We start from the raw sequence: 13,598 nt of genomic DNA on the forward strand, positions 1-13,598 counted from the left end.
GTAGACCCTTCGGGTACGTTATTCATTTTGCATGACGATGAGGTTATTGCGTTATTAAGAAAACAAACCCATTTTATTTAGTCACCTTTTTCTAAAACAATCCAATTAGAGAAAATTGGAAACAAATTACCTTTTGGTAATAGAAGTTATAATAACAACGTAACCAAACCCAAAAATGAGAAGAAAAACAATAACTAGACGCGTTTCGGAACTGTTTCTCTTCACATTTTGGGTTCACTGACGTTGTTATTATTTCTATAAAAACCCTATTATATATGCCAGCGCTCTGAATTCCATTTCGATATTGTGCTATTTTGTTGGAATTGCACCAATTAAGAATATTCCGAGAGATTTTTTTAAATACATCAATGGGAAGTATGACAGTGGACGAGATAAGTGTCCTCAATTGAGGAAAACAAAATATGACGACATATTTGAAGGAAAAAAAAGGTTGAAGTGAAACGCAATTGAATTGTGTTGGTTATTCACATTTAACTGTAACCTAAATAATCAATTTCAAAAGAATCGTCGGGTGCGGTATCCCAGGTCGATAAGATACTCGCCAAAAGTACCAAAGGATGCTAAGAGGAGTCGCGAGTTCGATGCCCGGTTCGTGCTTGTGAGAAACTTTCCTGACATGGGGGTACAACAGACTTGGCCACAGAAAAAAATTGCTAGCACACCAACCTCTCGGTGAGTATATATAAAAAAAGATGCCGTTCGGAATCGGTCATAAATTGTAGGTCCCGGTCTAATAGTCATCGTGTGCAGAAAATGACAGTGTTGCGACAAAAATGATCAATGAAAGAATAATTTGCATGAAAATAACAATATGACTCCCATAGCATAGGGTGCGAAACAAAAACACCCACAAGATAATGAATTACAAAAACTTAAAAAAAAAAAAAAAGAGTTCATTTCCAAACCAGAAATTACTTTTCCAGAATTTTTTTGATGCAAATCTGACACGTGGTTAAAATGTAAAACATCCATATAGCTACAAGCCTGAAATATTATACAAATCAAAATCCTCGCTGCACTCAAATTTGTACAGTGGGTACAAAGTGATCAGTTAGAAAGTTGTGTCTGTCTCTCTTGAGCCCCACAAAAAAATTCATGTTTCAAATGCAATAATTTTCACTGATATATTTGAATTCAAAAATCACCGAAAATGAAGAAAAGAGTCGTATAAACTAGTTAATTTTACGCTTCAAATGGTGTTTTTTCCCCTCATTTTCAGTGGTTTTAGAATTGAAATATGTCAGCGAATTTTGCACTTAAAAACTTGAATCTTTTTTTTCGGCTCAGGAGAGACCGGGCAACGAATTCCTAATTGAGTTTTTGAGGACAGGGTTAACAAATAAACAGTATTTTTTATTTCATTTTACTAACTAGAAAATCCTCTTGCAATATGAGCGACGTGTCTCAGGTCTACAAGTTATTTTGATATGTTTCTAGATTCAACAGTTCCCCAGTTATTCCAAAATAAAGACTCTGCTATTCACTGTGTATAAAAAATAGTACATGGAAGTATTGTGCATAACTTAGCATGGAATCTAGTGATAAATATTACCAGGCATTCGGGGAAGTGTTTTGAACATCAATTCTGAGGAGTGCTCAGACCAAGCCACAAATTACTGCGGGTGATTGAGCACCCAGAGCAACCTTCTTGCCCCCCTCTTCGCTCAAATGTTACTGAATATAACATATCCTCCTAAAGATAATTTCAAATGCGATTCGACTTAAGTATTCGCGAAGGTTTTAGAAGACGAAGAACCAAGTTTGGCTCTAAAGTTAAATAGGAAATATCGTACCCATTTTATATAAGCAGTGTACAGTTTTAAAAAATAGCCCTCGAGCCCTTTATTCACACACTTTCACCTCCGGGGTGACTGTCATTAACTGAATGATCTTTTAACAGAAGTTACTTCTCACAGCTTGAGGTGTCGCCATACAAGTTTTATGACAAGGAATTACTTTAGATCTGGAGCTGATAAATCACAGAGGCGACTTCATCTACACACATTCCTTTAACCTTCAGAAGTTTACGAAAGGAAACGTTGAAAGAAAATCCATATTCAGATTTCACACTCAGACTCTACTGAGTACTCAGACTCTACTCTCTCTCAGACTCTACTATACAGCCCTGATAGAGGTTGATTAATATAGAACCGACCCCACAAAATGAGATGCATCAGAAAAGATAGCATATATATATATATAATTCTATGCTTGTTGAAGCGAATGTTGAAAATAGGTGTCATTTTCTTAAAGGCACGCGGCCGCTCTGTATTTAATATTCTTAGTGATTTGTTGCAGTTTTCCTTTGGTGTAGCCGCACAGACCGGGATTCGAACCCTACCGTCCCCTCTGTGAACTGTGATGGTCGACTAAAGTGGTTCCCAACTTGAGCGAACGTGAGCCGATCTCCCAGCTAAAAAGTCTCGCCACAGAGAGCAACGGGCCTACAACATACAAATCGTCAATCATTACATTTTCCTCATACTTTGAAAAATAGATGGCAGATGGCAGCAGTATACAACAAGCTGCCGCTGTGGTGGTCGAGTGGTCATAGTGACGGACTCGCTTAGCGGGGACCCGGATTCGAGCCCCACCGTCACCGCAAAAATTATGGGTGGTCGGCTGAAGTTGGTTTTCTGTGGTTCCCAACTTCAAGGCGCAAATGCGAGCCGATCTCCCCATTAAAAAGTCTCGCCAACAGTCGAGCAACAGTCCTACAAACAGTACAAATATTCTGTCATTACAATTCACTCACGAGATATAGATGTCAGCACTAAAAATCCTACACAACACTAGATACGCACTTAGACTGTTAGGTACACATACTTACACTTCCGGCACAACTCAATAAGTAGTAAATTGCCCATGGCGATAGACTTGAGTTGTGCTCGGCTAGAAAAAAAAAAGTATATAACAAGCACTACACAGAAACAAACTTCAATTTATTTTCACAACGCGGTTACGCGAATTACAACATGTACCGATTCGTAGTGTGTTCTTGGTGATTGTCCCGATCGAAGAAGAATGTTATTCATATCAAATGTGATATGTGACCGTGAGGTTTGCTTGTGTAGGCTCTAGCAGCCTATACATCCATATTTTGGGAACTCTTCGATACCTGTCTGAGATGTGGGAAGTAGGGTGCCTCCTATCCTTCAATGTTCAATGTGTACACGCTGTTTTTCATGAACCAACTCCCCCCCCCCCATAAAAATGAAATCATGGGGCTTATGTGTCCTTGAACTTGACACCGTATGGGCTGTCACCTGTTTCTAGCATCCGCAAATCATTTGACTATTCCACTCTACAAAGCCGAGTGATTAATATGCCTTAATGTTTAGCTGTAACATGCATCGACTACGGAATTATTAGCAAATTCATTGGGCCGGTTCTATAAGAACGTGGGGAATGCTCACATTAATACAATTAAAAGGGATACTAAGGTAGTTTGATCCATTGATCTTCATTAAATAAGAAACAAAATAATACAACAAAAGCGTCAGTGTGGGAGGCCACATCTGAAAAATCCCCAGCGCGACCCAACCCGCAAGGGTAAAAGGCTTATATCCCTGGAGGGACAGAGCCTGGGCCGCGACTAGTTTGTCGGAGGCCACATCTGGTCTCACCCACGTACACGTCGACGTCTGCCTTAGATGAAACTGAATTTACGAATCCACATAGAACAAACTTCCGCAAATGTTTTTTGACTGAGTGCGCAGTAAAAGACGTGGGTTTATCACGCTCTATCAATGCACCCTATAAGCTGCACGCGATCACGGTACTTTGTCGCACAAAAAAGATCCAATATATTATAACAATCCTGGTGTAATTTCGCTGTAAATTTATGTCCCTGGTCGGATTTTACTGTGAAATTAATGAATCAGATTCAGTTTTGCTGTGAATTGATTTCCGATCCAATTTCATTGCGAAAGCACTTCCTTTGCGCTTTGACTCGACAACCTTGATCACATGACGCTGTGAATTCATGAGCCTGGTCGAATTTCGTTGTGAATTTACGACCTTGTTCCCACTACGCTGTGAATTCCTGTCCAGGATCACATTGCGCTGTGAATTTATTACCCTGGTCGAATTTCGCTTCGAATTGACGACAGTAGTTCCATTATGTTGTTTATTTACGACCTTGATTCCATCACGCTATGAATTGATATGCTTAGTCCCAATACGTTGTGAATTTATGTCCTTAGTCTCTTTCGAGGTGAGTTGACAAACCTTGTTCGATTTCGCTATGAATACACGCGTCCCTGGTTATATTTCACTATGAAATTTACTACCCAGGCTCAATTTTGCTCTGTGAATTGAGATTACCCCTGATCTAATTTCATTGTAAAAGTGACTGGTCTCAATATTCTGTAAATGGGGACGCTTGTCTCATTACACTGAATGGCTACCCTTATCTCATTACTCTGGGAAAGGCGACCCTGGTCCGATTTTGTTGCGAATTGACGACCATTGCGCTGTGAATTGACCACCTTGGTCCCATTACTCTGCGAATTTATGTCCTTAGTCCCATTTCGCTATGAATATATGAGTCCCATTTCGCTATGAATATATGAGTCAAATTTTGCTGTGAATTTATGACTGACCCCATTACTCTGGGAATTGATAACCTTGGTCTCATTACGCTGTGAACCTCATTACGTGATGACCCTGGTTCGATTTAGTAGCGAGTTAACTAATGATTACCCTGTTCCGATTTCGTTGTGAATTAACGACCCTGGTTCGATTTAGCAATGAGCTAACTAGTGACGATCCTCTTCCTCGTCAAAGAGGTTCGTTTTGAATTATAAGATATGTAACTATCTCGTTTTATGTTAAAACCCTATCACTCCTCTTATTTTGTCGGAAGAATTCGGGACCCCCTGTTATAATACCAGAATATTTAATAAATACATTTATACACTATCCGATTCTCAAAACCAAATCACATCAAACCTGGAAAAAATGTGAAACTGTATTTACTAGGTCAAAAACGAAATTGATCGAAATATGCATAGTTACAACAGTCATATTTCTCTCTTCGCTAATCGAAGAGTACCCAAGACCATTATCTTCCAAGTACTTACGCAAGACTTGTAAGTGTATTTAAGGGATGAACCAAGAAAGAGAGATAGATAGTGAGGAAGAGAGTATGTGTATCATTTGAAAAACTATCCAGGATAAAGGATATCCGTGTAGTGTTCCAGTTGCGCCCATTTCAATACATCACACGCTCTATTATCTCTATTGTAGCCCGTAAGACTCGCACTTGAATCTTTTTAAACAGCACCGGATAGATAGAGGGAAAGACTTGAACGGTTTTGCAAGAAGAGAGGTTAATGGCTCGTAATATCTTACTCAATGATAAACGGACATTTTGCTGGGCCATTAAATAAATGAGCTGAGTGTGTTTTTCTTCAATCATAGGACTTGTTCTCGATTATGAAAAACGCATAAACGTTTCGTGATTTTGCTTTTCATCTTTAATGTGTGCTTTATCTTCTAGAGCGAGAGGAAATTTCCGATACACCCTTTGCTGTATGATAAATGAATCGCTTGTGACTAGATTTCAAGCACCATTTAGTATTTTAATGATTTGGGAAATTGTAAATATCTGTTGTGTTCCGTGAGCTTCTTGAATATTTGTTACAGGTGTATTGACTATTACACTAAAATTGTGACATTATCTAGAAGTTTTAATACTATTTGATTCCAACAAATTTTTTCTGCATGGAACACGAATTAGTACTCAACTTTGTATTGATTTAGGAGATGAGATTGATTTAGGAGTGTATCTTAATGTGAGAGAAAGCAATAGAGTGTTATTTTTTAACTCTCTTACTGTCATTGACGAGATATTTCACCTAAAAGCTTTTTACATTAGCATTGGCCAACCGATCTTTTGTATAGCTGATCAGTGTAGTGCCAGTAAAATTCATAAGACCTATCTTGGAAACCCCTGCAACACAAGTTTGGGTCACAACCCATACGTTAAGTGTTGTGATCTGGCAATTTGCGACTCGAAATTGTACCAACCCCAAAAGGCGAAGCATCGCATGCCAAAACGATGGGCAGTTTTTCATCAAATGGAACAAGCACACAATCCGAACTCGATAAATTCTTATTATTAAACACTTTGTTGTATCTGTTTGTCCATTACCATCTCGTTTTTTAGTCAAGCATATTGCCATATGGTGATGTGGCCTGGGTATCTTTCGGTTTGACGGTCAAGCAACTTATGCGAAATTTCTGCCCTAGTCGCCTTATCTTTGAGGAAACTGTTATAAAAATTTAAGAACTTCTGATTTAGCCACTGTGCGATAGAATTATTAATCGTAGCTTCATCTCAAAGTCCAAGTTCAATCAAATGATGGCCGTACAGTGTCGTAAAAATTATCTACTGAGATACCTACCCTGATACCTTACACTACCGTAAATGAGATCCACGCATTTTGATTTGGAGGATAAATAGCAACACTACTTTCTCTCGAACACACAACACGGATACATCAGATATTGAGTGTATATGATAACATATAAAAAGGTGATACAAATACAAAGACCACAGCAGAAAATATGTTGTCTAATAATATATCAAACTACGTATATATATCAAAGATACAGCCACCCAATGAAAGCAATAAAAAACTATAATGATGACATACTGCCCATAAAAAATTATCGTTGTCTCATGTAAGTATGGATGGATCCTCGATTTATTCCAATATGTTTATCGTATTTATTTTTAAAGGTACACATACGGCATGTATCAGTTATTAGATGCTTTTAAGAGGAATGCTTATATGAAGTTCAATGGTTTTTGAAGTTTTAAATGGTTTAGTAGCAAGTATTAAAGGGATTTTTTTGACTTGCATATTCACAACATGTCAAGGGATAAAAAAGGGTATGTGAAAAAAATGTATAAAGCGTTCAATGTGTATCTCGTACTTATTTCAAGGGACACATCTTTTTTTGAGATTATATCATTTTTCTGTTACGTGTTTCGATATCTTTACTATGACCTTATTTTAACATAAAAGGGAAAGAAAACGAATGACGGCAAAAACAAAAATACAAACGTCAAAACAGTTCACGGGGATATATTGAAAAATATCTAGATAAAAATTTAAAGTGCTGTATAAATACAGCTCGATAGTAACGTGTTGAGCTGAATGTGCGCAGTATATTGAATTCTATATATACTCACCATGTATTTTCCTTTTATCTCTCTAGAGGAATTTTTGTTCCAGATGCATCAAAACTCCCAACTGTATCTTAAATAAGAAAACTCCTGTCCCAGAATAGGCTTAGTTCTATTTTCTTTTTTTTTGTGTGTGAAATATCTGACTCTATCTGTAATGTATTTCCATCTCTTTCACTAATACTTTGCGTTTGCTATACGTACATACGTGGGCGATATCCTGAAAAAATTTTTTTTTTTTTTTCGTAATTTTTCAAACAGATTCAAGTGAGCGAATCTATAAAACTGTTATCAGAAAATATATTTTCATGTCCATTTTATTTCATTTTTGTTTTAAAATGAAAGTTATCTGATTGCATTGAACAGCTGAATCTGAATGTATTGTTCTTATTTCTTGTGTATTGTTCTTATTTCTTGTGTATTGTTCTTATTTCTTGTGTATTGTTCTTATTTCTTGTGTATTGTTCTTATTTCTTGTGTATTGTTCTTATTTCTTGTGTATTGTTCTTATTTCTTGTGTATTGTAATTATTTCTTGTGTATTGTTCTTATTTCTTGTGTATTGTTCTTATTTCTTGTGTATTGTTCTTATTTCTTGTGTATTGTAATTATTTCTTGTGTATTGTAATTATTTCATCTGGTTGTATTACACAGATAACCACACTTGAGCGAAGATTTAGATCTTAGTTAATATAACTAAGGAATTTTACTGTTTTTTTAACTCTCACATAAAATCGGATACTTTTCTGAAACGCACAGAACGCACTTGTTTAATTATGTGAATTGAAGGTAGTTTGAGATTTTTTTTTTGCTCATTTCGTGTGCCAAAACATTTTGTAAATGTGTTGCAGAGAATGAAGTTCTGGAAGGACCGGTGTTTTGATAATTTTGTTTGACGATTGCAGTTGGTCAAGAACGTACCGAGATTTCACTGCTCAAATGGGTCACCAGTTGCAGTTTGTTTCTTTCGGCATGGTCCAATCCTCTGAAGATTTTTCATTCATCGTTTGTCAATCGCTTCAAATGCTTATCAACGATAGAGTCTAGGCAAGTGTGTCTTGGTCTTTTTTCACTCATGACCTCCCTCGAACCATATTTTCTCTCGTGCCCCGCGTCGTATCCCTCCTATCTAAGGTCGACCCCTCTGATTCAGTGTGGGTTTCAGGGGGTGATGTTCTATGCATCGCCTTCCTGCCTCCATGAACCTTTGGCCAAAAGTTGTTCTGGAGCTCTTTATTTTAGCTGGAAACAACAGAGCTTACATATATTATACTATTGCAAATTATGGTACCTGATCTTATCATGTAGGGTTCCCCCCTTCCGGACGAGCCCATGTTTTAGGATTGCCCTGGTTCTATGCAGGACCATTTCAGCAGCATCAGGGGCTCCCTATTTAGCTGGGAGTACCTATGTACAAATTTACGTACTTATTCAAGAAAAAATTAGTAGGTACATTATCAAATCCCATTATCGTGGATCCCTCCTACGTACTTAAGGACCCTGGTTGTATCCTGGTGGCGCAGGTGTTAAGGAGGCCCTGATTCTATCGGCACTTCCGTTTCATTTTAAAAATAGTGACACTCTTATTTACCCACCACTATATTTCACTTAGAGCATCATTTCTCTTTATAAGTGAATTTGTTTTCCACGTCGCTTTTTGTGGCCTCCGTAGCAGCGTTTCACGGCTTTCCTTCAACTTGATTTTCACTCGTGGCCCCCTTGGAGCACCTAAGGACCACAAAGGACCATATTTCCCCATGTTGAGAAACACCGGTCTAGGTCACGAACGGTTCTGTTTTGTAGTTAGAGAGAAGAATGTAAAGGGTATTAAAGAGTCTCTCCACACAGAGAGCACTGAGACCGAAAACATTTTAAACCCACGCATAGTACGTAAAGAGGAAATAAGCTACCGAATTCTTGCTTCCTAATCCGGTAGATAGGTGGCATCACTCTTTGAACGCATAGTATACATTTCTCAGAAACAAACATCTGGTTAGGCACACGAAACTGCACATTGCAGCATCTGTAAATTCATTAGAACTTCCCCAAAAGAACGTGTGGTTTAGTTGTGGAGATGATGATAGTTATTTTTTGCAATTATGTTTTTAATTGCAACTAATTTAATTGTTTTTACCCCCAAGTGTGATCCTCGGTCAGCGTGTGATTAGTAGCTAAATATTTTTTTCCCCTCCGATGATGACACCCATTGTGTGTTGAAATGCATTAGGAGATTTTTGTATTTTTCGTGTATTTTCCTTATTCGTTGGGTGACTTCTTAATACTTAAGTAATATGTAAATGTGTCGCAGAGCTGCTTGAGACACCTGGAACTGTCACGTGATTAACAAGAGTGATGTGAAATTGCACCATTGTCTGCTTAAGTACTCTGTAACTGTATCGCGGGTTATTCAAGTGACCTGTGAATATGGCTTGGACCACTCAGGTGGCTGAGAATGAACTGCGGGCCACTTAAGTGCTATGGAATTATACCACTGGTCACTCATATGATCTGTGAATATGCTGCCGTTTTTTTTAAGTATTGTGGAAATGTTTCGGCCACGTGTGCGGCCACTTACGTGAAGTATGACTGAACCACTGGTTACTTCAGTCATCTGCATATGTGCCACTTAGTTCATTTTTACAAAATTAGGTTTGAGCTCACTTTCCACATTTGGGTTGCGGGTTATGGGTTGCGCATGTATAACGTAAACTATCGAATCCTTTCAAGTGTACTTTAATAGAATTCCATATAAATCAACGCAATTTCTCTAATCTCGTAATATCGTTACACAATATATTAAATTTCACAAGATTATTTTCCAGAGAAATGCTATTTGAAGCCGAGGCGTACACATAACACAAATTTATTAAACATTTTAGCACAAATTACCAAGACACAAATATAAGACAACTAAGAATCAGACAAACTGAACATGCTTCTCTGTGTGAGTCAGCGAGTGATACAGTATATATATATATATACAGAAAGATCTTCGTCAGGAGTTGGGGGGAGGAGAGTTTAGTTTTAGTTCCAGTCTCAAAGTCAAACCAAAACCAAAGATGTTCTTCGTTTTGCGGTAAACAGTGTCCGCCTCAGTACCCCCCTTCCAGTGACTAACGACACAGTCTGACAACATTATTGAATCTGACAGGATAGCGAACCTGTCTTCCGGAACGCGTGAAGCGGTCTGGTGGTTTCGGAAGCACATTAATTTTGGGACTCACTGTATTCGAAATTGTAGTTGTAGCATCCTCATTCACTGTGAATGCAGGTTTGATTCGATCGATACATACATTTGTTGGTTTTCCATCTATCAGAACTTTAAAGTTCTTTTCTTTTCTGCTGATCACCGGAAACGGTCCGGAGTAGGGTGCTTGAAGCGATGTTCTCAACCTGTCATGTCGGATAAATACATGAGAACAGATGTTTAATGCTTTATGTACGAACACATTATTTTTGTTATGAGAGCTTGTTGGCTTCGGTTTTAATGCTCTCATGTGTTGCCTGAGGTTTTCGATGAACATGGACGGATCTTGAATTTTGTCACTCGAATCGTAAAAATCGCCAGGAAGACGCAAGGAAGCACCGTAGACAAGCTCAGCTGGTGTTGCACCTATATCTTCTTTCAGTGCTGAACGAAAACCGAGAAGAATGGTTGGGAGGACTTCTGTCCACTTGGTGGTGTGGTGAGCCATAATTGCAGCTTTTAATGGACGGTGAAAATTTTCGATCAGCCCATTTGCTTTTGGGTTGTACGGTGATGTTCGCCACTTTTCCACACCTAGAAGAGCAGCGAGCTGAGACATTAGTCTTGACTCGAACTGTCTGCCTTGATCAGTTGTTATGCGGTCTGGTGTGCCGAATCGGGCAATCCACTCAGAGTAGATTGTCTTTGCGACTGTTTCAGCGGTAATATCTGAAATCGCATATGCTTCCGGCCAACGTGTTACGCGGTCAATTAAAGTTAAACAATAAGTTTTCCCGTTTGATTCCGGCAAGGGTCCCACAAGATCGCAATGAATATGTTGGAATCGTGCAGTTGGCAGTGAAAATTTTCCTAATTCTGATTTCGTGTGTTTGTGAATTTTAGAACGTTGGCAATCAATGCATTGGCGTGCCCACTCACGAACATCTTTATTCATAGACTGCCAAACGAAACGGTTACGTATAAGGTCAACAGTACTTCTAATACCTGGATGAGAAAGGCAATGTAAGTTTAGGAAAACTTGTTTGCGAAATTTAGCAGTGACATAAGGTCTTACTTTTCCAGTTGAAAGATCGCAATATATTTGAGAATTTGAATCGGGCAATTGAATTAATTTCAATTGCAACCCAGTATTAGTGTCTGAAATGAGTTGTTTCAGTTGTTCGTTTGATTTTTGATCATTACTGAGTTCATCATAATTAAGTGGCTGGGGGACAATAACCTCACTTATGCGCGATAGTGCATCGGCAGCTTCATTTCGCTCACCTTTTAGATACTCGATATCAGTAGTGAATTCTGATATGTAAGAAATCCACCGTGTTTGCTTATTCGAGTAAGTGTCCGTTGCCTTCCGAAAAACGTATGTTAATGGGCGATGATCTGTAACAATTTTACAGTTTCTAGCCTCTAGCATGTGTTTAAAAAATTTAACAGACTCGTATATAGCTAATAGTTCACGGTCAAAACTTGAATATTTCATTTGTGTAGGTGTAAGACGTCTTGAAAAGAATCCCAGGGGTTTATATTCTAAATTCTGCATTACACTTAAGGTAGCTCCAATTGAAATTTCGCTAGCATCACAATGAAGTATTAACTTATCTTCATTTTCTGGAAACACTAGCGAAGTAGCGTTTAGCAAAGCTTCTTTTGATTTTTCGAATGAATCTAACAAATTTTTAGACCATGTAATGCGAGATTGATCATTTTTCTTTTTAGACCCTTTTAATAGGTCAGTTAATGGTGCTAGTACTTCAGCAGCATGTGAAATGAATTTCCTATAGAAATTTAGTAACCCCAAGTATTTTCTGAGTTGCACAAGATTTTCTGGACGTGGATAGTTCATTATAGCTTTTACTTTGTCGTCCAAAGGTCGAACACCACCTGCTGATATTTCGTGACCCAGAAAGGAAATTTGTTGTTGACCAAAAACACATTTGGAAGCATTTATGTTTAGTCCGTACCTACTAAACCTTTCCAAAACAAGTTCCACGTGCTTAATATGATCATTTTCGTTTTCAGAAAAAATTAAGACATCGTCTAAATAACTGACAGTAAAATCGAGACCTTTCAGTACCTCATTCATAAATCTTTGAAATGTCATTGGTGCACATTTCAGACCAAATGGGAGATATAAAAATTCAAAACTACCAATGGGAGTAGTAACGGCAGTTTTTGGTACATCGGATTCATTTATCGGAATATGATAGTATGCCCTTACTATATCAATTTTGGAAAATATTTTCTTTCCGTGCAGAACATTAGTTATGTCATGTATATGAGGTAATGGGTACCTATCTGGGACAGTTATAGCATTCAAGCGACGATAATCACCACAAATTCGGTACGTTCCATTTGATTTCGGAACTACATGAATTGGAGAAGCCCAAGGTGACTTTGATGGGCGACAAATTCCATTATCAATCAAATATTCAAATTCTTGTTTAACTGCTTGTAATATTTTTGGATGCAGCCTTCTAGGTTTACAGAAAATTGGACTTCCGTTTGTTTCAATAAAATGCTGAGTGTTATGTTTTGGAGGACGGGAAAACTGCGGTATTGGATTTGCCAAAATTGGAAATTGTTCAAAAATTTTATGATATGCTGATTCACCAACAATCAATTTCACTGTGGGTACTGCAGCATTGGACAGTACACCTTTTGTTTGCATGTTAGTGATAGAGTCAATTAATGCTCTATTTTTTAAATCCAACACGAGTCCGAAATGTGTTAAAAAATCAGCACCAATAATAGCAGTATTGACTTTTGCAATGAGGAAAGTCCAACGAAAATTTCGACGAAGCCCTAAATTTAGCTCTAAATGTTTTTTTCCGTATGTTGGAATTTTCGTGTTGTTGGCTGCATAGAGAAAATGTGAAGAACTGTCCTTCACATTGGGTGACACAGGAATGCAAGAGATGTCACTACCCGAATCGATTAAAAAATTACAATTTGTCGCTTTATCATATACGTAAAGTCTACATTTAGTAGGACCTGCTGCTGCACCGGAAAAAGTATGCTGTAACGATGCAGCAGCGTGCTTTAGTTTTTTGATTTGTATGTGCACGGCTGGTAACACTTTGTTGCTTTCTCACCAAATTTATTATGATAGAAGCATAGTGTTTGTGTACTATTGAAGTTACGATTTCTAAAATTACGGCTGTTGCTTCGGTAGCGA

Source organism: Pholcus phalangioides, unplaced genomic scaffold, assembly GCF_987345545.1.
Source record: "Pholcus phalangioides strain wild (caught in Gottingen) unplaced genomic scaffold, Ppha-v1.0 ptg000004l_1, whole genome shotgun sequence".
Classification (NCBI taxonomy): domain Eukaryota; kingdom Metazoa; phylum Arthropoda; class Arachnida; order Araneae; family Pholcidae; genus Pholcus; species Pholcus phalangioides.